Source organism: Mauremys reevesii, linkage group 18, assembly GCF_016161935.1.
Source record: "Mauremys reevesii isolate NIE-2019 linkage group 18, ASM1616193v1, whole genome shotgun sequence".
Taxonomy (NCBI): domain Eukaryota; kingdom Metazoa; phylum Chordata; order Testudines; family Geoemydidae; genus Mauremys; species Mauremys reevesii.
Genome location: NC_052640.1, coordinates 9,014,653 through 9,038,468, shown reverse-complemented (window position 1 = coordinate 9,038,468; position 23,816 = coordinate 9,014,653). Strand labels below are relative to the sequence as shown.

The 23,816-nt window shown below is 45.7% G+C and overlaps 1 protein-coding gene across 2 annotated transcripts in view; it reads left to right on the top strand.

Annotated features, from left to right (window-relative positions):
• NCOR2 (nuclear receptor corepressor 2) overlaps positions 1–23,816 on the top strand; it is a 593,256-nt gene that overhangs the window by 136,377 nt on the left and 433,063 nt on the right. The gene's annotated exons all lie outside the window — the stretch shown is intronic.

Genomic DNA, 23,816 nt, shown 5'->3' with positions numbered 1-23,816 from the left:
CCCCACCCCCCCCGTTTAAAAATAAAGCTGCCGAAGGACATAACAAATTGTCCTAGATATACTGAGCCAGATTCTGATAGCTTTATTCACACTGAATGGGATCTTACTTTGCGAGTTGGCCCTCTGAAGTCAATGGAACCATATCTGCAGTTGGGCACCTTTCTAGGAGTAAGGGGATTCTGGCTGATAGAAATCTACAGCATAGGGCCTGATGGAGCACACCTTCCTTGCACTGGTGAGGGGTCACTTTGAGACAGATTTTTAGGTGCCTAAAGATGCATAGGGCCCAGAGCCTCACAGGCATTTAGGTGCCTAACTCCAATAGACAGGCACTTTATAAAACCCGCTAGGTACCCATCTGCATCTAAATACCTGTCAAAAATTTGGCCCTTTGACTTCCAAGGAACTACTTGTGTTTGTGTATGAGTAACTCCTTACCAGTGTGAGTAAGGGGCTTTGCTGTCAGGTTTGCTATAGGAGTACAAACATTTACTTTTGTATGTGCTGTTTTTCTATAAATAATTTGGGGTGAGTTGAGAAGATAGTGACTACATTTCATTATTATCCTTCTGTCTGGATTGGCATTTTAGCACCTTTCACATTCTAATAAACTAGGAGGAAATGTCACTTGTTCATTTAAAATTCAAAAAAAGAAATGTCTGCTCAGTTTTCCTTTGATGCCGGTCCAGTGGCTTGTCCCCATTGTGTAAAGTATTACATATTTCAGCATTCACCTTCTGTCAGACAGTCCCTTTAAGACCAGCTGTGTGAGAGTTTGGAACTTTACAATGTATCCAGATCAGGAATTCTCCAGGACACCAATCTCATCAGGATTCCAATTGCTCTTCTGCTCCAAGCCCAGTATGATCCTGAATTCTCACACACAAATTTAGTTGAGACTGTAAATGTGCCATATTTGCAGTTGCTATTCGGACTGTTTATCTTGTTGGTTCTAATTATGTCAAGTAAGTCATTATAATTTTATGTTCTCTAGATTTGCATTTTTGCCCAAGGGCACCATAATTAGTGTGATTTATAGTTTAGTGATTCTGAGCACAATCAATGCAAAGTTTTTAACAACAAATCAGTGTAGGGGACTTGGAGTGAAAGGGGCTGAAGTCCATAACTGGAGGCTGGGACACAACCTTGGCTCTTCTAGAAAAGAAACATTCCGTTACTGTTTGCAGGGTGCAGATACTCAGCATTCTAACATCATTGTGTCAACATGGGATTCTTGCAACTCAACCAGGCCTTTCCCTTGGTATTTCCTACTTTAGAAAAGCTCAGACCTGGTGAAACGACATTCAACTAAGTTTCACTCATTCACACTGGTTCTCAGGTTAGCCTGATCTCGCTCTTCCATTCTCTTCTGTGTAATACAGACAATACCTCCCTCATTGCTCCCTTGCTTTTTAATGAAATGTGCTTCCCAGGTTCTTTGGAGGTGCCTCCAAAGAGCAGTTTGGTTTGGATGATGCTAATCTCTTCTTTAGGCCAAGCTATCATCAGTTTTTAACCGTCTAGTCTGTCTTGATGCTTGTACCCAATGTCCTCTTTAAAATGGAAATACTTGTAATGTGGAGCTAAGTTTTCAAAAGAGCTCAGGTCCAGATTATCAGGGCTCAGCATCCCCAGCTGGGGCCAGGTTTTCAAAAGTGTGCCATTCCCACTGTAATGCTTATGGCCAGTTTTGCCAGAGAGCTCAACACCCCGCATGCTGAGGTCTCTTGGAAATCTGACCCATACTTTCACCCATCTCCTGTGAGTCTTTTTTTCTCATTAGGGAATATAGGTGAGACAGAACTTCATAGCATAGGACTGCTGTCTTGTCTGTTCTTTCCTGGTCATGCCATTTTCTTTCCAATTTCTTATTCATTGATTGTTACATTCTGGGGTAAATCAACTCTGCCCATAATGCGAGAGGTTGAGTGACCACTCATCAGGCTTCATTACGTGGCCGTGTTCTTTTTTTTAACTCAAATTTAAAACTCTCAGGAGCATTTTGCAATCTTTTTCACTGGAACATTTCATTTATTTATTACAAAATCATTAATGTAGTTTCGGTCTCTGTTTCTTTCTGTTTTACCCAAGGGATTTTCCCATGACAAATGTCAAGGTCTCTCCTTAAATCTAAGCCTAGCAGAGTGTGAAAGAACAGTGAGAACTGACCAGAAGTCCATCTCCTATCGCCCTGGGTACTTCGGGCTAAATTACTGTTTTTGTTTGGTTCCCATGAAAAAGTTTTCCATTGCAGATAAGGCCCAATGGAGAGCTATTAAAATGTTGAACTTTACATAATCTCACATATGTCAAATGATATGTTTTCTTGAAGTGATTCAAATCTGTCTAGATGTTCCCATGGCCCCATCTCCATGGGGTGTCTGAGACGTACCATCATTAAAAAACTCAACCTCACCACACCACCGGGTAGGGAAATATTATTATTCCCATTCTCCAGAGAGGGCGACTGAGGAGAGACTAAGTGACTTGCCCAAGGTCACACTGGAAGTCTATGGGAGATCTGGGAATTGTTATTTATAACTTGTATTGCCATAGTTCACAGAGCCCTAATCATGGACCAGGACCCCATTGTGCTAGGTGCTGGACAAACACAGAACAAGAAGTTGATCCTTGAACCCAGAATGCCAGAGTCCCAGACCCACAAGACAGTGCTTCCTGTAAGTAGCACATTATGTCTCTGCTCAGTGCACGATATCCTTCCTTTGATGTAACACCGATAAACACACGAGCTTCATCTAAGCTTACAATCATCATCATTATGACCAAAATAAATATGCACATCAGAATTAACAGTCCATCTTTCTGGCTCTCTCAGCTTTCCTCTCTCATTCCAGTGCAGTAATTAATGTGCTGTTTGCATTCTGTTCCGTTAATTCCAACCCAATGGTTAAGTCAAGATAGCACGTATTCTTGGTGCAGTTGCATCAATCTCCTTGTAAAAAGGACATGCTGTTCAGGCCATACAGAGGCGCTTATGGGAGCAGAATGCTGAATAATGCCTGTTCTGTAAATTGTTATACTGGACGCTCATGTGAGAGTGCTCAGCAACTATATTCAATCTTGCATCCCGTGACGGGGCAAATTTAGCAATTCTGCGCGAGCTGGCAGTTTTAAGAGCGATCAAAACAAAGGCATATTCACAGAGCGAAGATACCCATCTCCCCTCCAGGGTTCCCTGTAGCTCCTCACAACTCTCAGCTAACATGGGTGGGTCAAGAAGACAACTGAGTCTCCGGCTGTGGGGCGACCTTGTGAATTTTAAGGAACAACCTCAGATCTGATACAACGTGGAATCCAGATTGGTCTCTTATCGTTCTGCTTAGTGAAGAAGCTTCATGTCCAAGTTAAGGCTCGGGTTCAGCAAAACACTTATGCCCATTCTTAACTTGCATCAACTGCATAAGTGCATCCAGATATAAGCACATACATGGGTCTAGTTGAAGTCAATGGGATTTAGGCATGCTTTGCTGAATTAGGGCATCAGCAGGGACATTTTAAATAGGTCCTATGCCCAGGCTCTTTAATAGAATATCAGGGTTGGAAGGGACCTCAAGAGGTCATCTAGTCCAACCCCCTGCTCGAAGCAGGACCAATCCCCAGACAGATTTTTGCCCCAGATCCCTAAGTGGCCCCCTCAAGGATTGAACTTACAACCCTGGGTTTAGCAGGCCAATACTCAAACCACTGAGCTATTCCTCCTTTCTATAGTAATGGTAGTCATGCATCCAAGGGCAGAATTTGATCTCCTCTGAGGGCTGTTCATGTAAGTTCAACGGTATTTTAAAATGTCTCTTTCATTATATCCCATCCGCATACCGGCTGTCTGGATGCCAATGTTAACTCAAGCACAGTATAACTTTTCATCTGGACTGCAGATCCTTGGTTCTGCGAGGCAGCAATTATAAATACACTTCTTATTTTCTAGGTGAAGCATTTCACCTTGAGAGCTGGAGTAATGGATTGGCACAGCCTCCCTTTTGCTTGGTTAGCATGCAGTTCAAAGCAGCCACTCTGCATACTGCCAATTATTGCAGGGATAGAGGGAGCCAAGCTATCTGGAAGAGAGCACCAGAAAAAGCCAGGTTATAAGGGCTGAACAACTGCGCCCAAGAGCAATGCCAGATACCTTTGTCTGATTTGCTTTGATTTCTCCTTTTAGAGCTGTTTTGCAGCTTGATGTGACAAGACACAAGAAAACATATGTGGAGTAAATCACAAGTGTTCCTTCCTAGGGGTAGAGGGTTAGATACAGCCCTTGCTGGGTGTCCTGACCATGGGGTGACAGGTGGGTTCACTCCTCTTGGAGGAGCCGGTGCGACTCAGAGTCATGATTCCTTCCTCAGCCCTGCTCTTGTTCCTGAAGTAGGAAGTAACTTCCTACAGCCCTTTACCCAGCTTTGCCTACTCCTCCTTGCTCAGTGGCTCAACTCTGCTAGCCGCTCCTCTGCGCCCCCTCTCTGGGCAGCAACCTTGCTCTTGTTCCCCCTCCTCCATTGCATCTGGACTTCAGTTCTCAGGAGACCCAACGTGACTGTGCAGGGGAACTGTGGGAGATTTCTCTCCCCCGCATGGCTGCATTAAGATCTATCCCATAATATCCTAAGGCATGTTATCGTAAAGTATTTTCCCCCACTCTGACTTGAGCCCTAAGTTCACCAATCCAGATCTTTCCTTCCCTGCTCTTTAGGAAGCAGGTGTGAACTCAAACAAACAAACACGACACCAGTTTCTCTTGACTTTGGACTTGACCTCTTTATCCTCAGCCAGTTAGCCTGCAACTGGATTCAAGTTACCTCTGGATTCGATCCCATACAGCCCCCTCAGCCATCACAAGCCTCCAACACCAGTGCTGCTGCCCTTAATGCTCACAGCTAGTTGACGAAAATCCTTACGTCGGGATAACGTGAACTTAGAAGTTGCAAAGTTGTTTTTAAATGTATTTATTTATAATACTCTACTTGTCCAGGGGGAGCAGTTGGGGGTTCTTTTGGGCAGATGCATAAAATGCTGTAAGATTTTTCATTCTCATCACCAGTTTAAGGAGCCAGGCCACTAGATTTTTGTGCCTGGGCAAGTAAAATTTCATGATATTTTTGCCAGGCTGTCTTAAAAGTATTTTGTTTGGCTGCTAACACCTAAGGTCAGGTTTTTCTATTTTCTTGGCCAGAGGAGATGAAAGCACTGACACCTAAAGCAGGGATAGGGATGAACTCCTGGGCTGGGTTTAGATATTGGTATTGTCATTGATCGTTGCAAGAGAAGGAGTAAGTCCTAAACTGGGTTTAGGCATGTAGAAAGCTTTTGAATAGTTCCTCCAAGCAATAGCCAAGAGAAACGATCCTTATAAAGGATGCTGAAAGCAGCTAGATGCACCAGTTTGCAAAAATTAAGTGTTGGCTTATAGCATTGTCTTGCTTCCCACTCATTCATCCTTCACCCCTGCTGGAGCCCTTTTGGATTCCTCTCCTTACCCTGCTCCTCAGGGACCTACATCACTGCTAGCAGGGTCCTCTCTACATGAGGCTTCCCTGGGAAATCTCTCACTGTGGCACTGCCACCAGTGCTATGCCACCGGGAGGGCTAGTGTAGCCAGGTCACCGGTGGTTAGCAACGTTCTTACCTCTATGTCATCGAGACCTGCACTGAGCATACTGAGATGAGACGGTGGTGATAAAAGGAAAAGAGGAGCTATCCTGGCTCATCGAGCCTCCCGTCATTCCTGCAGGGCTGCACCAGGCCTAGAACAATGCTTGGAGGCTTAGAAACAAATCCAGGGTCGGGACAGCCCTTCTGTCCAGCCCTCTAGAGACTGAGCCCTGTCCCTTAATCACCCTTAATGAGGAACTCTCAAGCCCTACGAAATATTCTATTTCCCTGCCAAGAGGCTAAATATTCTGGGTGAAATCCTAGCCCCCACTGATGTCCATGGAAGTCTTGTCAGTGACTTCAGCAGGGTCTGGATTTTATTTACTGCTTCTACAGCACTTGGTGGTCCTTGGGAGAGGAAGACAAGGCTCGGGAGAAAATACCAGTCTGCTGTCCTTAAAATACTCCTCCCTAGGAGCCATGCATGCTGCTTTCAGGAGCAGGTCTAAAACCGTTGCAGTGTGATGGAGAGGGGCCAGCATGCCAGCTCGTTCTCGTTAATGAAAGAGATTGAATTGCAGAGGTCTAATGCTCCAGGCAAGCTGTAATCTTTGAGAACCTGGCGGTCGATTGCACTTTCCATCCATCTGCTTGTGAATGAATAAACATCAAAGTTAGTCTGTTTGATCAGTTGTCTGTCAGTGTTGGAACTGGGTGAGCCCTATAGGGGCAGGTACAAGCAGAGGAATGGGGGAGTAGGGGAAGGTGAAAGCAGAGGGGGATGTAGGGGCAGATTTGTGCAAAGCCTTGACCTGAATAAAGTTCTCAGACAGAGCGTTTTTACGTTTGCAAAATGTGACTGGTATCAGTTTGGCCGTTGTCTCTCTAGGGAACCCCTTACGAAGGAAGCAGTCTTGCTGCAGATGAAATTTACATTCTAAAAAATCAGCGGCTTCCTGTCAAAATCATCAGATTCTGCAGGATCTTGGTTCCTAACAGAACGAAAACATCTATTATGTTTTCAGTTGAAAAACAGCTGAATTATGGCTATGAGAAATGTCCCCGTAGTCTTGCAGCTTGGAGGTGCTGTAAGGCCAAAAGCTGCCCCAGCTTCCTGCAGGCTCTTTTCCCTGCGTTAGGACATACCTGTCAGAACTCGAGGGGTACCACCATCAGCTCGTCTCCCCTCCTTTGAGTTAGATGGGTGGGTCAGCCCTGGCATATCTCCAACAGTGCTCCCGAGAGTCACAGGTTTCAAGTTGTACTGGCGCAGTATCTGCCAGCTCTCAGTACTTGGTTAGCATCAGCATTTTGGAGCCGTGTTTGAGCTATGATCTCATCCGATGAAAAAAGAGCAGGGCAGTGCATGGCTCACAAGCACTTCAGGAAGCAGTTTGGGGGATTTAGTAAATGATGCTCTTCTGTCTGACTCACAACTGAACAAGTCTCCCAGTATGGTGCTAGGGGCTATGTTGGTCAAATCAGGAACTTCTGATCCTCTGTGACTATTAACCATGCCATCGCCTGGAATTCCAATAGGACCGATTCCATTCCGTCTATCTGAGACTCCCCTGTAGTTTGAAGGGGATAGAATATTCTTCTCCACTTTTATGCAGCAGTATCTTACAGCTAGTACAATGGCATTTGTTGTTGTTGTTTGGGGGATGATGAGATGGGGAATTGATTATGTGAAATAGAAATGGAGTCTCTCTGGTTAGAGATTATATATAAAATATATATATAGAGAGAGAGAGAGAGATATTATAATATAGCGGTCAAATATGTCTTCCGAGATGGCTCAGTAAGTTAATGTCAAAGGAATCAGCAACCCGATTAAGTGGAAACAGATTCTGGCCTCTGTTAAGTGTTACCAAACATCAATCTCATTACTTCAGGAAGCCCATCTGAGATCCCCAGAGCATGAGAAATTGCAAAGTGACTAGTTAGGGCAGGTATTTAATGTCTCCCCATTCAAAGAGCAGAGGAGTAGCAGCTGATTATACAGCCTGGCTGCATATTGGTCGATATAAAATTGTCCAATGGGTCATGAGTCAGTCTACAGTCCATCTCTGCATTCAGTCAATACTATGTAGAGTGGGCTGAAAAGTGTAAGTATTTTTAATGTACTTTTCAGATGTGTGGTTATTCATTGGGATCCATAGAGGTGCCTTCCTTTACGAATGGTACCTTCATTTCATTGCAATAGCTCCCATATCTTTCCTCTACAATATGCTATATTCATGCATGTGAGAAAGTTTTTAAAAATACAGTAACTAAATAGCATGTGCAGTGACTGCATCTCCTAAGGGTTTCAGCACAAATTGTGCATTGCATGGCAAATGTGAGCAGAATATTCTTTGCCACTTTAGACAAACTAGGATGAGTCAAGTGGCTCAAGTGATCACGCCTTCTCTCAATCCCATCACTTTTGAGATACGTGCAAGGATTCTTGCATAAAACCCCAAGATGAAGCTCAAGTGATTTCTCAGTGTCGCCTGATTCTGAAGATGGAATTACAAACACAAGCAGAGTGTATTTTGTCTCTAAACACGGCACATTTTCTGACCTTCACGGTTTCCAGGTCCTTTCCTGATTCCATGCACATACTCCCTCCCTTCACCTTGATTTAAAATGTAATCAGCAGAATGTTGTACCACGATTCACCATTTCCTTAATCCTAGTCTCAGAGTCCCAATACGGGGCCCTGGTGGAGATGTAAGCGTTGATGGCCTTGGTTAATCAGGAGGACCAAGAAGTAGTGGCTGTAACTGCATGTATCTGTGATGGGCCCAAAGGGGATAAACCCCTCATGGGGCCCAAAGGGTTGAAAGGCAATGCTGGGCCCAGGAAGCCCTGCTCCTCTGAGCCTGCCAAGGAGTAAATTGAAAGGAGCGCTGAAGCCCAGGCAAAGGGTGGTGGGCAGGCTGCAGGAAAGAGGAGCCCTTCTCCAGAAAGCCAGCTAGAAGGCTGAGCCTGAGAGGGGACCACAGAGTGGGTAAGGCCCACAGGCAGTGTCTTCTCTAATCACCCCCACACACCCCTTTGAGAGAACCACCAGGTCCGGCAGAGCCAAGCTCCTCTGGACCCTTTGTTGTGTGACTCACTGTTGGACTGTAGGGGTCATGCCCCCAAATGAAGGGACCGATTGGTAGGGAATAGCCATGGGAAGCAAACTTAGACTTGCTGCAGGAAGGGCCCTGCTGGTGTTGCTTCCCACAGGGCCCTGGAACTGGGATCCAGTGGAGAAGGAGGGCCTGGGTCCCCTTACCACACCTCTTAAGGCTCAGATATGGGTGGAAAGCCACAGATCATCCACTTAGAGTCAGGAAGAGGCACCTCTACCGCCCTGACAGAGAGGCGAAGAGCCCGAATTTGGGCGCACTAACCACTAGGCCCCCCAGCCCTCAGAGCCCCCTATCCCATTATCTGTTCTCAACACCAAAGAGATCCTGTAATTCACAGGACATCTGAGAAAGAGCAGAGGCCAACTTGGGTGTGCTGGGAGATGTCTGGTGACAGCACCACAGAGTGTTGTTGCTGTGTAGCTCACCCCAGCAGGATTGAGAGTATGACTGGAAGGGAGCAGTGAAGTCCATAGAATCAGCTGGCACAAAAGACTGGCACCATTTTCTTCAGCAACTGGGGTATGAAACCCAGATCCAGCGTTCTGTGTGTCTCAGGCCCATCTGTAGCAGAGGGACGAGTGCTGTGGTGCGTTAACCTTTCTCCTCAGGAGACCAGGTTCCAGACTGACCTAACTCACAAAGAAAGTGAGCTTGGCCTTAGCCTGGTTCTTGCTAGGAACCTATCCACGTGGCAAAGCCACCCCAGAGTGGGAGACGCCTGTTGGGCTCGCTGTAGCGGAGCTGTGGCATGGCAAGGCTGCCGGTGACAGTTACAATTGGGGGGACACTTGCTGCCTTTGGCTCTGGACAGTGCAATAAGGGCCTGATCCAAATCCCATTGAAGTCAGCAGGCGTCTTTCCATTGCCTTCAGTGGATTTTGGATCACCCACTGGGTTCAATGGCAGCAGGATGGAGCCCTATATGAAACCTTACAGGCACCCAGTTCTCTAAAGTATGGAAATCCTCTTGAGGGTCTCAGCCCCCTCAACTCCAACTTGAACCTTCAATAGGAGTGGTGGGTGGTCTGTACCTCCCAGGATAGGCCCTTAAGCAACATGGCCTAAGCCTTCCAAAGCTGCTTGAAGGATTTGGATGGGCAGTTCCCATTTAAAAGACCAAGAATTGGCCATCCCCATCCCTTAGGATACTGGGGAAAGTCCCTATTCTGGAGCAGCTACTTGTCAGAGCAGCAAATGTGAACTTTGCTCCTAAACACCTGTTCGAGAGGTGCTGGTGAAAGAAGGCACGTTTCAAGTTGTGCTGATCTGAGTACACAGTGGTGTCTCCTCACGTCAATTGACCTGGAACGTTCATACGGTACGACTGCAGTCTCAGCCTTGCCTGTAGCCAAATGTGACTTTGGCAGAATCCAGCGTGTTTACAATGATACGAGTATATATTTATAATTTGTATTTTGGAGCAGAAAATCTGGGTGTTGCCTCGTAAGCAACATCTGCAATTTATGGATTTAATCATGTTGGGGCTGGATTCTGCTTCGCAGCTGGTGGTTTTGCAGAGGTCGAAAATAAAAAGCTTCTCTCCTACCGCCCTCCCCCCATCAGCTTAAGCAACAAAAGCCCAAGGCACAACATGCAGGCTGAGAAAATTTGTTTAAATTGATAGGGCTGATGCTGTGGATCAACATGCTGTGATGCTAATCTGCAAATAGGATGCTCTGAGCCACCAGGACCATAATTCAAAGCTCAGCACGACCCCCAGCAGGGACTGTAACAGTGAGTAGTGGCTAGGGTCTTGGATCGTACTGTGCACAGTGGGAAAAGGGGTGTGTGTGTGTTTTCCACTAAACATTTACTACCAGGGATGAAGAGCACAGAGGGAGGGAGGAAGGATGGACTTGTGGGTAAGGCTTTGGCTTGGGAGATCAGGGATCACTTTTTAGTCTGCCACCAGCTTATCCGATGAGGATAAGGACACTTTCCTACCTCACAAGGGTGTTGTGAATGGACCCTAGAGTGGATGCAAGTGATAAAGCAGTGGGCCATTGTGTATTTGTGCACAATGAATATAACTTGCAGGCTGGGGGAATGGAAGGGCTCTGTGTTTCAGGCAGAGCACACAGAGAAGGTGCAAGCTACAACAATTCTCCCCCCAACTCTCTTACACACACCCCTTTTGTCTTTCTTGTCATTTCCACCCCCACTTTTGACCCTCGGGGCCTGATTCTCCAGTGCTTTGTGCTGTGCCTACTCATTAACACATGGGCAAAGTACACGTGTATTGCAACCAGATCCGAATCCACCACTCCCTGGTTGTAGCATTTTACAACCATTCTGCACCGGTGTAAATGACAACCCCTGGCAGTGGAGAGCTAGGACCCACGCTTTTTTTTTCCATTGCAAGACTTGTCCAATCTTTTGTGCTGCCCACTAAACCAGGTTTACAATCATGTAGGTATTGAGTAGCACTGTGCCCAGCTCAGAGTCGATAAGTTTGAAGCTCACTGGAGAAATTGATTCCCCCCTCCCCCATCTCAAATGGCTGTTACTATGATGTCTACAAAGCCTGAATATTGTAATAGCTGGCACCTGTATGTCCTCAGACTTTATAAACCATCATAGAAGCAGGTGGGCGGTAGAAATCCAATACATTTTGAAATTAGATTGTCTTGGGGCTGGCAGACGCCCATGGGAGGTTCTAGCTGTCCACGCACGAATCTGAGAAGTACAAAAGGGATGTCGGGACGCAAACACGCTGAGAAATTCCGGAGGGATGGATCACATTCAAAAAATATATCCGAGAAAAATGCTTAACATAAGTGATGAGCTGTTTCCACTTACCCTCATCTTTCTGATACATCAGGAAGGGCGTCCCAACGTTCAGCCCCTGGGGAGAACGGCACTTTCATCCGGCAGATGACAGTGGGTGGGTGAGCCCTGACAGGCCCCCAACCAACAAGGCATACGAACAGTCACTTCAAGTTAATTGAAGCTGACGGGGAAAGGGGGCCCGAGCACTTTTCCTGCCACAGACAGAACGCCTGGCATCTTCCGATGGGCGATTTGTTCATCTGTGTCAGTCTAGCCAAAGGACACTTCCCGAAACCAGCCGGCCTGGGAAGGAAAAGAAAAGCATGAATAACATTCTGAAGGGTAAAGAGACTGCACGTTGCTCTGAGAGGCTATTAAAGGGCAGAAACCCCTCATTGTGGAGCTGAGTAATTGGATAAGAAAGGGCACTTAGTGTTCCAGCCTCTCATTTTGTCAAGAGAGCCCTGACTGGGGACTAAAGAAAGGAAATGGCTGTTGTGGAATGGTGATGTGCCACTATAGAGGTTTTTTTATTACATTAACAGCCCGGAAGCAGATCAGTTAATGCCCCCACAGGATGGCTCTCACACGCCACGTTGGGCCTGATGATGTGTGTGGGACCTGAGGACAAGGCATTCTCAGCAAAAAGGGGTTCAAGTCTTGTCCCCTTCCAGGAATCTGTTTGCGTAGCCCTTCCCGCAACAGAGAGAGCAGACCTGTTCCTCGCCGGGTGTAAATTTGGTGTAGCTCCAGGGAGGCCTAATCCAAGGTCTTGATCTGGGCTGGTGGCTTTTCGGCAAACCAGGCGTTCTCCCACCTTACGCCTCTCTCCCCAAGTCAGGAATCAGTCCACAGTGAGGGTGGAGCAGTGACTTTAGTTCTTCCAAGCTGACAGAGGGCGCCAGATTCTGATCTCATGTTGGTGTACGTCAGGGGTAAGTGCACTGCACTCGGTGGAGTTACACTGGTGTGAAATTAGAATTGGACGGTGAGGCTTTAATACTTGTATTTGGTGCCTGGCAATTAGCACACTAGAGCTACCTAGAGAAAATGTCCCCATCTAATCTTATTTGCCACTCTTGGTATTCTAGCCAGTTATGCACTCTTTCTTTTTAAGGTGAAGAGCAAATGACAGCGTAAGTTCTGCCCTTCTGGATCAGAGACTGGTCTGGCACACATTAGAGTGGCATCAGCAATGACCAGTATCTGATGAGTTATAAATCCTCTAGTGGCTTCCAGCCAGGTGTGCAGTACTGTACATAAGGGGGAAATTCCTTTCCAGCTGCTGGAAGATGATCATCTCACACCCTTAAGCCATGAAGTGTGATTGTCCTTATTTCAGGGTAAGTTATTTTTCCTTTCAGAGAAACTTTCAGTTATCTCCTCTGAACAGAACTCCCATTGCAAATAACATGTGAGCACAGGATCAGAAATTGTGCAGGGGAGGAATCATCAAAGTCATTCAGTGAGTTACACGAGGATTGACTCTGGCCCAGGATGTTCTGTGATCAATCATATTAATGTTGCCACCTCTTCCCCCTTTACTTGGCCTATAGCTGCTTGATTGTGTACTGCACATATTTTCTATTCCCGAAATACATATGAAAAACGACCATAAAATGATCATATATTGGGTGCTGAATCGTTTGAGGCAGTGTGGGCTAGTAGACAGGGAAGCAGACTGTAATTCTGGAAACCTGGGCTCTACTTTTGGCTCTGCCGCTGAACTGCAGTGTGGCCTCGGGTAAATAATGTCAACACTCTGTGCCTCACTTTCCCTTCCCATCTGTTGTCCATCTTCACTACCTGGACTGTAGGCTCTTTGGGGCAGGGTCTGTCTTTCAGTAGCTGTATGTATAGCGCCTAGCAACAGGGTCCTGATTTTGGTTGGAGCTTCTAGCTACTACTGTAATATAAATAATAATCTGGGCATGGGTGGGTTGAACCTTCCGTTTCAAATTTGATTCATGCTTCTGAATCCTTTCCCCCCCTTTTCTCTAAGTGCAATTTATTGCTGACCTCCTGAAGTAAATGTGAAAGCTTTAGCCATGCTGAGAATTAATCTATTGCTGTTCAAGAGATTGCCTCTCCGGTTATGTGGTTAATTTGGACACAGGCATCTTAAGAAAAGGGCAGTTTTATGGAGCCTAGCGTTAGCTCTCACTGAGGTGACCAATGTAGCTGCGTTCCCCTGCCTTAGTATGTACCAGTTGGCTAAGAAAAGAAAACTGAGTAGGAAAACGTTGGAACTGGTTGCTACTGCTTCACTTAAATGAACCATCCTTTCTGGAAACCAAGTGTAGTGAAGAATCTTGATGCTTTAAGAGAGGAGAAAAGTCATGACTGTAGCAGAGAAGCTGGATTCCAGCCTAAGCCACAGCTGCGGAGAGTTAACTTACTGTGCTCCCAACATGACATTTTTCCGTGATTCTCTCATTTCAATGTGGAATAGTGCATATATTATGTCCGTAGGGCGCTTGTAAAACACCCTAGACATGGCACATGTGCTGTTATGGAGCTCTATTATAGGGAGATAGAGTTTTCAAGGCGGAGGTGTGTGTGTGAGAGAGAGAGAGACCAAATCCAAACTCCTCCAAATTTCTGCCTGGTGAAAACCTGTCTGTCACAGTTTTGATCCAATAGGGAATTCTTATGTTCCTCTATGTCGTGATCTCATCACCCCTGATGAGCTAAGTAAGGTTGGGCTTGGCCAATGCTTGGATGGGAGGCCTGCATGGAAAATCCCTGGGTAATCATTGGCCCTTGCTATCAAATCAGGATTTTCCACTAATAACGATAGCATTTGACATCCACATTGCACAATGTCCGCGATACCCGAGCCTGTTTGGTTGCTGACATGGTGGCCAGGCTCCCTGCCAAGCCTGGGATGGGTGCTCCTGGTGTCGTCGCTTCTCCATCTGCCAAACTGGGATGTCGGACATCTCACACTCAGGATGGTTGTAAGCGTCACCCTGTGTTGCCATCCCTCCTTGATGGGACGGTGTCTTGGATCCCACTTCTGGTACCATGTAGTGGTCGGCACTCAGCCCTGAAGCGGCCCAGTGTGGAACTGTGGTTATGTCTCTGCCTCCGTCTCCCCAGCGAGCTTTCAATAAGCTCTATGAGGCTTAAATGCAGTGAACAAAACCCCTTCAGGGCTCGAGTTTATTTAATCTCCCCCCAAACATGGTATGTTAACAAGCCCTCTCCTTCTGCTGTAAGTCCCCAGGCTTCTGCACTGGCTGGAGCACTGCAGTCTCTCAACCTGAGCCAGCATAGATCCCCCAGGCTTCCCTGCCTGGAGAGCTTTGTAGTCTCTCTCCTCCAGGGCTCTCTTTGTGTTGCAGGCCTGTTCCTCTCTCCGGGAGCCTCTGCTCTCCAGGGAGACACCACTGGGAGTAGCTTGCTCCCCTGAGCAGCTCTCTCCTCAAGAGATTCCTCTCCGTGTCTGGGCTCCTGTCTGAACCCCCATCCCCTCCAGGCCTTTATCAGGCTGGAGTGTTCCCTAGCTACTTATCCCATTAGCCATCCCCCAGTGGACCTGGGTTGGCTCATTCTCCTTAGAGGATCCTGTCCCAGGAAGGCTGGCTGCCTGACCCCTCACAGGACAGCCCCTGGATAGATGCTATGTAAAATAACTTGCGCTTGTGAAAGATTCCATGGTGCTTCCACGATAAACAGGGGGATGAGCCCTGCTCCTAGCCAAATTCTTCCTCAGCCAAATGCAGACTGAATATAAAAAATAATCACACATACAACCTCGTATTTGCAGTGCTGCTAGAACAGAACGGCTGTCATGTCCTCTCTCAGAGATGGCTACATTTCAGGGATGGGTGAAATGTTCACTTGGATGGTACATAAAACACCCAGAACCATAGAAACTCTGGGAGGGATCTTGGGAAGTCGTCCAGTCTAGGCCCCTGCGCTGAAGCAGGACCAAGTAAACCTAGACCATCCTTGACAGGTGTTTTGTCCAACATGTTCTTAAAAACCTCCAGTGATGGGGATTTCACAACCTCCCTTGGAGGCCTATTCCAGTGCTTAGCTACCTTTACAGTTAGAACATTTTTCCTAATATCTAACCTAAATCGCCCTTGCTGCAGATTAAGCCCATTACTACTTGTCCTACCTTCAGTGGCAATGGAGAATAATTGATCACCGTCCTCTTCATAACAGCCCTTCTCATATTTGAAGACTATCATCCAGTCCCCCCACAGTCTTCTTTTCTCAAGACTAAACATGCCCAGGTGTTGTTCTTTTAACCTTTCCTCACAGGTCAGGTTTTCTAAACCTTTTATCTTTTTTGTTGCTCTCTTCTGGACTTTCTCCAGTTTCTCCACATCTTTCCTAAAGTGTGGTACCCAGAATTGGACACAGTACTCCAGCTGAGGCCTCACCAGTGCCAAGTAAAGCGGGACAATTACCTCCTATGTCTTACATACAGCCCTCCTGCTAGTACACCCCAGAATATTAGCCTTTTTTGCAACTGCATTGCCTCGTTGACTCAATTTGTGATCTACTATAACCCCCAGATCCTTTTTAGCAGTATGGCCGCCTTGCCATATATTCCTGATTTTGTAGTTGTGCGTCTGATTTTTTCCTTTCTAAGTTGAAGTACTTTGTGCCTGTCTCTATTGAATTTCATCTTGTTGAATTGAGACCAATTCTCCAATTTGTCAACTTTGTGCTGAATTCTAATCCCTACTCCAGAGTGCTTGCAACCCCTCCCGGCGTGGTATCCTTTGCAGATTTTATAAGCATACACATGTAGGCTCTGAATCAGGAAATCACTTAAGCATGTGCTCAAGTCCCATAGAAGTTAAGCGTGTGCTTTACTGACTTGTGGCCCTGGCTCATAACTGTTCTGCTCTAACATTCCTGAAGTCTCCCTCTGCGGTAACACAATGATCAAAGATGCCATTGCAAATTCATATACAAGATTATCCGTATTTTTAATGAGGAAATCTTGTAGCAGCTATGGGTGTGAACTCCACCTTAGGTCATTGTATTTCTGCGCGGGGTCTGGTTCCCAGGGAGACTGCAAGGCTGTTGGTGCAGAACAGAATTATTTTGAAGGCAAGAATTTACACAGCTTAAACTTTGAACTCTTGTGTTAAACATGCAATATCCCAGCTTTAAATCGGTTGGCTTTCCATTCCTGCAGGCCAGGGTCTGTGCAGGTTCTTTTATGTAAACAAGCTGACAGATGCAAAACTTGATTATCAGGGCGCTCAGCATTCCTCTCATTCCAGAGATGCCTGTGAAAGCTCAACCAGGCCCAAAGGGGGAAACTATTTCAGGGAAACACCTCCCTCTTCAGGGAAGACCTGCCTAGCTACCCGTGGATTTGTATCACATTCCCCCTCCTCCCTTAACCTCCTCAATGGCTCCTTCAAGACCTTTATGGACGGTCAGGCCACCCCATTCCCCTCCCCATCCTACTTGCAGGGGAGAGAAGATGGATGGGAGTTGATTAGGAGCCCAGCTACTTGGCCTCTTAAGCAGCTTGGGGATTGCTGTCACTTGCACAGGGCTGTGGGCCCTTTCCCAAGACAGAGCAAGATGCCTTTATGGTGCTTGCAGAAGCTCTGCTGGCCAAGCCAGAAGAGTTCAGAGTGGGGATCCAAGCCAGTGCGTCTCCCATAACAGTGCAGTGAGCTGTAATGAGGTTGCCAGACAATGTACAGTGTAATCAGGACTAGTAAGATGAGCGTTTTCACAAGAGGATTATTAGCAAAGCTCTATGAAAATTTTCAGTTTATTCACCAAAAAATGCAGTTGGGGTCGACTGAAACCAGTGGTGAATTCAGATCAAATTTGGCTAGTGGTTTTGGCTGGAAAAAAAAATACAGAAATTTTTGAAAATGTCAAAATATTTCATTTTGACATTTTCATAATGAAATGTTTTGAATTTTTTGTTTCAAAATGTTTTGTTTTGAAATTTAGCTAGATTTCTTTTAAAACAAACAAAAAAGGGTTTTAAAACACTCAAAACAAAAAGAAAAAAAATGTGTTTGACCCAAAGTGAAATAGTTTCAGGCTTTTATTTTGGCAAGACAAATAAAAAAAATTCTCTTCCCATTCCAATCTAAATAATTTTTTTAAAAAAATGTTTGGTTGGGTCACCAAATTGAAAAATCGATTATTTGTGCCACGCTGATGATGAGTTATTAGAAACTTTAGGAGATTCCATTAAGGGACGGGATGGCCGACGGGGGATGTGTGGGATGTGGGGGAGTGGTTTTCGCTTGGGTTTTATTCGTTAAAATTCCAGCCCAGCTGATGGTGATGGAGAATCTTTGCACACTCCCTGACAGCTGTTCAGCTGCTATTTGACGTCATTGGCGGCCTCTCCAGTGCCCGATGGCTACTGCTGATGACAGCCATGTTCCTTTTGACTCAAAAGGAAAAGGCTTTTGGTTTTGGAGCGACAGGGCCAGCGTTCTAAATCTTGACTCTCCTCCCTCTGTGAGTGCGATTTTTTTTTTTTTATATAGTAATTGGTTTTGCAGCATGTGGATTTTTTTGCAATGGTCACCTCAAGCTTCACCATCAAAGTCATCCTGACTGGCACCACAGACCAAGGACTGAATGGGCCTGGATCCTGACCTCTGGTCTTAATTTCTAGAGGTGGTCACGCCCAGGAGGAGAGACATTGCTAAGGTCATGTGGGGAAGCTTGTAGTGCCATCGCCTGTGTTGTACATGGAGCTTGACTCTCTTCTCACCCAGCACCTTTCATCACCACTAACTTCACTTATGTTTAAAATAATGTTCCGCTCTCAGGTCGCACTTTCTAGCTCTAGAAATCAGAGCATTTCACAGCAAAAGGTAGCTATATTATTATCTCCGTTTTATAGATGGGGTAGGGGGAAATGAGGCATCTGAAGAGGTGACCTATCCAAGATGTTCTAACAAATCACCAGGCTAGAACCCAGGTCTCCTGTCTCGCCCCATCGTGTAGTTAATGACTGATTGGATCATTTCGGCTGATGTAGAATCAGACCAAAAATATATTACAAAAAATACTCTTAAGCAATATTACTTTATCCTTCTGATCTACAACTGTGAGCCCACCAGCTATTGGCTTCTCCTCTTCCTGTACATTCCTATACAATGCCAATAACCACCTTTTCTAATTCATACATTTCCTGCTGCACTTATGCTCATCGAATCATAGAAGGGTATGGCTGGAAGGGACCTTAAGTGGTCTTCAAGTCCAGGCCCCCATGCTGAGGCAGAACTAAATAAACCTAGACCATCCTTGACAGGTGTTTGACTAACTAACTCATGCTTTATTTGCTGTGATTGCTGCAGCGGGATACATATGATGCAGGTAATCTTCTGGGTGTTGTAAACTGAAAATTGGGGAAGGAGTTGCTTGGGTGGGGGAGGGAATCTAACCCTTTTACACGCCCAACCACTGCGCCTCACCTGATTCTTAAATCAGCAAAGAAAACAAGTCAGACAGTCGGCTGCTGTGCATCTTGAAGTCCATACTAGCCATCAAATAGCTTACTATATTTAAAAAAAAGGAATAGACATTTATATGAATCAGAAGAGCATCTACAGTTACACTAGCTAGAATAATAACACCGGGACTATCAGTTCTCCCTCAGGGAATAACTGATCACTAGCTGGAGCCAGGGAGGCATATTGTAGTGCATAATGTAGAGCATTAGAGGAGAGTTTTACATTCAGCGCTGACTATTGTCAGAAACTGGATATGGGACTAGATGGTATTTCCATGTATGGCAATTGCCTTATTCTGTCCTCAGTACAATAATGTAGTCTGGTGTCATGGGAGGAAACATCAGCTGGACAGTGTTGCCTAGTGCACAGAACACTGGACTGGTACTCAGGAGAGATGGGTTCTACTCCTGGCTCTGCCGCTGAATAACCTTGAGCAAGTCACTTTAATTCGGTGTGCCTCTGTTTCCCCTCTCTGTAAAATAGGAATCATTATACTGACCTCTTCTGAGCTGCAGATGAAAAGGACTGTATAAGAGCTAGGTGGGTTTGATGATAGTAATATCTAGCTATTTCAGATATTGTCTGTTGCATATGCAAAACCTTTCAGTCTTGGGATTTTGACTAAAATTAGAGGAAGAAAACTGATCAAAACCATTCTGTCTCGGAAAAGACTCTAAACTCTGTGGGAAACAAACAGAATTCAGAGTCTCTCTTTCATATAAGACTGAGGATTTGGATAGACTCTTGATGCACAATGCTGGTGTTTAATACATTTTGGTACCTCACTGTAAATTCTTGACCTAATGACAGAATTATACCATGTGTTCATGTATCCAATAACTGCCTTTGTCTGCACATTATAGAATTTTTGAGTTGCAAGGGAGTTACATTTCTGTTTTGGAAAAGTATTTTCCATTCCAGTAGACAAGGGGTACGTGTCTTTTGCAGGGCTGCCCGGGGAGAGGGGGGGGGCACAAGTGGGACAATTTGCCCCGGGCCCCACAGGTGCCTCCATGAGAATATAGTATTCTATAGTATTGCAACTTTTTTTTATGGAAGAGGCCCCCGAAATTGCTTTGCCCCAGGCCCCCTGAATCCTCTGGGCGGCCCTGGTCTCTTGTAGCAGTAATGGCATTACAGTTTGCGCACTATGATGCCCTGAGCCTAATGAAGACAGTTCATTCTACTTCTGCTTCTCCATGGAGTTTCAGTGTATTGGTCTTGGGAGCGGCTCTCTCAGATGTAACGAGTAAATCAGGGCCCTTAGGTCAGTGCCGGGGATCAGTAGTTGGAGATATCTATGCCATGTCCTTTTTTGCTTGTGAAGAACACTTTCCAGATTTGACTCAGTGCTATGTTTACACCAACGTTTTTAAGTCTTGTTAATTGCCAGTTAATTTGCAGTAGTTGACATGTTTGTGTGGACATGCCCCAAATATTTTGTTCCAGCCTACAGTTGTTTTGTTGAGCCCCAGGGTGCAAAGCGCAATCAATTAATATTTTATCCTGAGTTAACTTAACATTAATTGGCAATCCGTTAACTCAGGAGCAAAAAGTTTAGCAAAGACAAACCTAATGTGTCCTCCTGACTCTGCAGACAGGGAGGATAAGAAATAGCCCTGAGAAAGATGTGAACTACTCTAATTGTTATAATGGAACATTTACTCTGAAATCGAACGCGGGTGCTGTAAGGGCCTGCAGTGATCATTTTACCAAAAATATTCAGTTACTCTGGGATTGTGGCTGGGTCTTGTGACCCAGAGTGAGCAGCAGGCAGCAAAACAGTCGCTATTTCTGTGGATGACTCAGCAAAACTGGCAATCACTCCCAGTACCAGCCTAAGGCAGCAGAACTCCTCAGAGCTCACCATAGGTGCAGGTGATTTTTTTGCATCAACGCAGCGTTAAACTGGTAAATGCAGAGTATTGTACGACCTTCCCAATTCCAGGAGCCAAATTCCAATGCATAATTGTAGCGTTTCTAACTGTATCAATATTCTAGTTTCTTACATCATCTCCATTTTTCAAAGGGCTGATGAGCTAGAATATTAAATAATAGCAGGAGAACTGCTGAGGCTTCTCCCTCCCCTCAATAAAATGGAAAAGGGAAGTTTGGCCAGTGAGCAGACTGCTTGAGTGCTGCAACTTCCGAATTAAATGCAGTTGCCATAGAAATATTAATTGGGACCAAAACCTGGAGATGATGCTTAAGCGGAGTACGGAATATTACACAGAAAGGGAGCATGAAAATATGATGTACATAGGTGACTATTTGGCGTACATTGGCAGGTAGCTATACTGGAGGAGATTTCAATAGAAAAGGGCCGCATGCTGAGAAACATCTGGTTGGAGGGCTGGGCATCCTCCAGTGCTGTAGAGGTCATTAGAAATTGAAGATGCTTGGGTACCTCACAGTAGAGATCCTGCAGCTGTCAGTAATTTACCATCTCCTATATATGACACTGAGAAACCCGGCAGCTTGGATTTGCAAGGCTTTTGCAGGTTCAGTTTGCCTGGATTGGCAGCCCCTGAATTTTATTCCATCTTGTTTCTTTGATCCCCAAAACACAAAGCAAAACGCAGATGAAACTCACCCAGTTCTAGGTGGAAACTGGAGAGGGGTCTCAGCTGTGAAGTTGGGAACTGGCTCCAAACTTCATAGGGGTGTTTCAATGTGGAGTTTGGGGGCAGGCCCTTCTCTGGTAAAATCTGTGAAAAAGCATGTGTTTTGGGTCCCACCTGAAACCATGACTTGGGCCAGATTTTCTGGCTTTACCTACAAACCAAAGTAGATTGTTTAGTAATTTGGTTTGTAGGTAAAGCTAGGTAAAGCCAGAAAACAATCAAAGTAGATTGTTTAGTAATTTGACATGGCTTTCTCTTCTGTTGGTGGCATAGCTACAGCTAGTAGTAATAGTAATAATAATTAAAAGAAATTGGAGGGGCAGGAGGTTCTGTGGAAATTTTTTGCAAAAATTCAAAAACTGAACATTTCAATTGTTGCTGTGGTGCCTCATGGGAGTTGTAGTTTGGGTGTCCCATGCCCCCATTCTTCTGTATAGACCAGTCTCCCCGGTCAGACTACATCTCCTATGATAAACCTTTGGCTCCTCTCTGGTAGAAGGGAAGTGGTGCATCATGGGAGTCCCTGGCAATGGTGCATTATGGGAGATATAATCTAGCTGGGGAGCCTGCTTCACAGAAGAGAATGAGGACATGAGGCAATTGAACTACTACTCCCATGAGGCACTTCAAAAAACTGGAAATTTCTGCAGAAAGACAACTTTCCTCAGCCCATTTCATTTAATTGAAAACCCCCATTTTCCACTAAAGAACAGTTTTGACAGAAAAGTTTCAGTCAGCCAGAGGCATAACAGTTGGGGGAATTGCTGCATGGCCGATCCTGGAACTGAGCTGGTGAACAATCAGGAGCTTTGGTGACAGACAGTACTTAGAGTCCTGTCAGGATTGGCACACAAGGGACACCAGCAATGAAGCAGGCTCCTCAGTCTGCCCTTACACATGCCATGGCAGCAGCCAGTCGGAGGTGGTGGTGAGGAACAGAGCAGAGCTTGCGGGAATAAGCAGCTGCCTAAGTGATCTTTCCATTTAAAAGGAGGGAGAGCACAATGAAGTCTTATTTTTTCCCACAAACCACCTCCCACTGTGTTATGCTCTAAAGTTAATTGCAAATGAGTAGATGCAAATAGCTTATTTTGACTTTAAACAGTACTTCATTGATTTTTTTTCCCTTTTTTTTGGAGAGGCGAGCCTGTATCTATTGGAAAATAGCAATTATTTCTGTAATTCCCTAGAATTAGTGGATTTAGTTGAATGGGTAAAATCTGAAGAAAAATGATGATTAGATATATACTTGAGTTTGAAGCGTCAAACTCATTGTAGGAGAATGTCAAGCATTCCCTCACGCTCTGTCTTCTGGGCATAATCATTGTTTTCGAATATGTTATTCTCATCACAGCTTGGACTGTCTCCTGCCATGCTCTTTAAATCAAGGAAATCCTGCTTTCTGAGCTGTGGCTTTTGTGCATCAAAAGTTGCATGGCCCGCCTGGAAGCTCTCTATGCAAAGTTCCCTTTTTTAATTGCACCCTTGTGATTATAGCGCTAGCTCCTCCCATGTGCCACCTGGTTTTCAAACACAGTATAGTCAAGGGTAAGTACTGGTAAGAGGGTTGACCCACTTCTCATTTGAGGGAAATGGAGTTTAGGTTAGTTTACCCACTTCTTCTTTTTTTTTTTTTACCACTGCATCACTGTTTTCAAGCAGCTCAGAAATGATCTGGCAGACACACGTTCATTGTTGCTCCGTGCGGCTAATCCGGGTGGAGCAGCCTATATGTTGGCCATCAATTCTCAGGATTTCTGGATCTGATCCAAAGCCCATTGAAGTCAGCATGGATCAGGCCCTTTGTGCTCAAGGAGCAGGAAGAGTCCTGGCAAAAGCTTTAGCCCTCCAATGTCTTTTAAGGAAAAGCTGAAAAAGGAAATACAAATATTTTCCATTAGACTTGATCTAGTGCAGGGGTGGGCAATCTACAACCCGGGGGCCACATCCGGCACATCAGACGTTTTAATCTGGCCCTCAAGCTCCCGCTGGGAAGCAAGGTCTGGGGCTTGCCCCACTCCGGCGCTCCAGCCGGGGAGCGGTCAGTATCGGGGGTTGGCCCCGCTCCATGCATGCCATGGCTCTGCCCGGCTCCCAGAAGCAGCGGCATGTCCCCCCTCCGGCTCCTATGTGTAGGGGCAGCCAGGGGGCTTCGCACACTGCCCACGCCCCAAGTGCAGCCCCCGCAGCTCCTGTTGGCCAGGGGCAGCGCCTGCGGA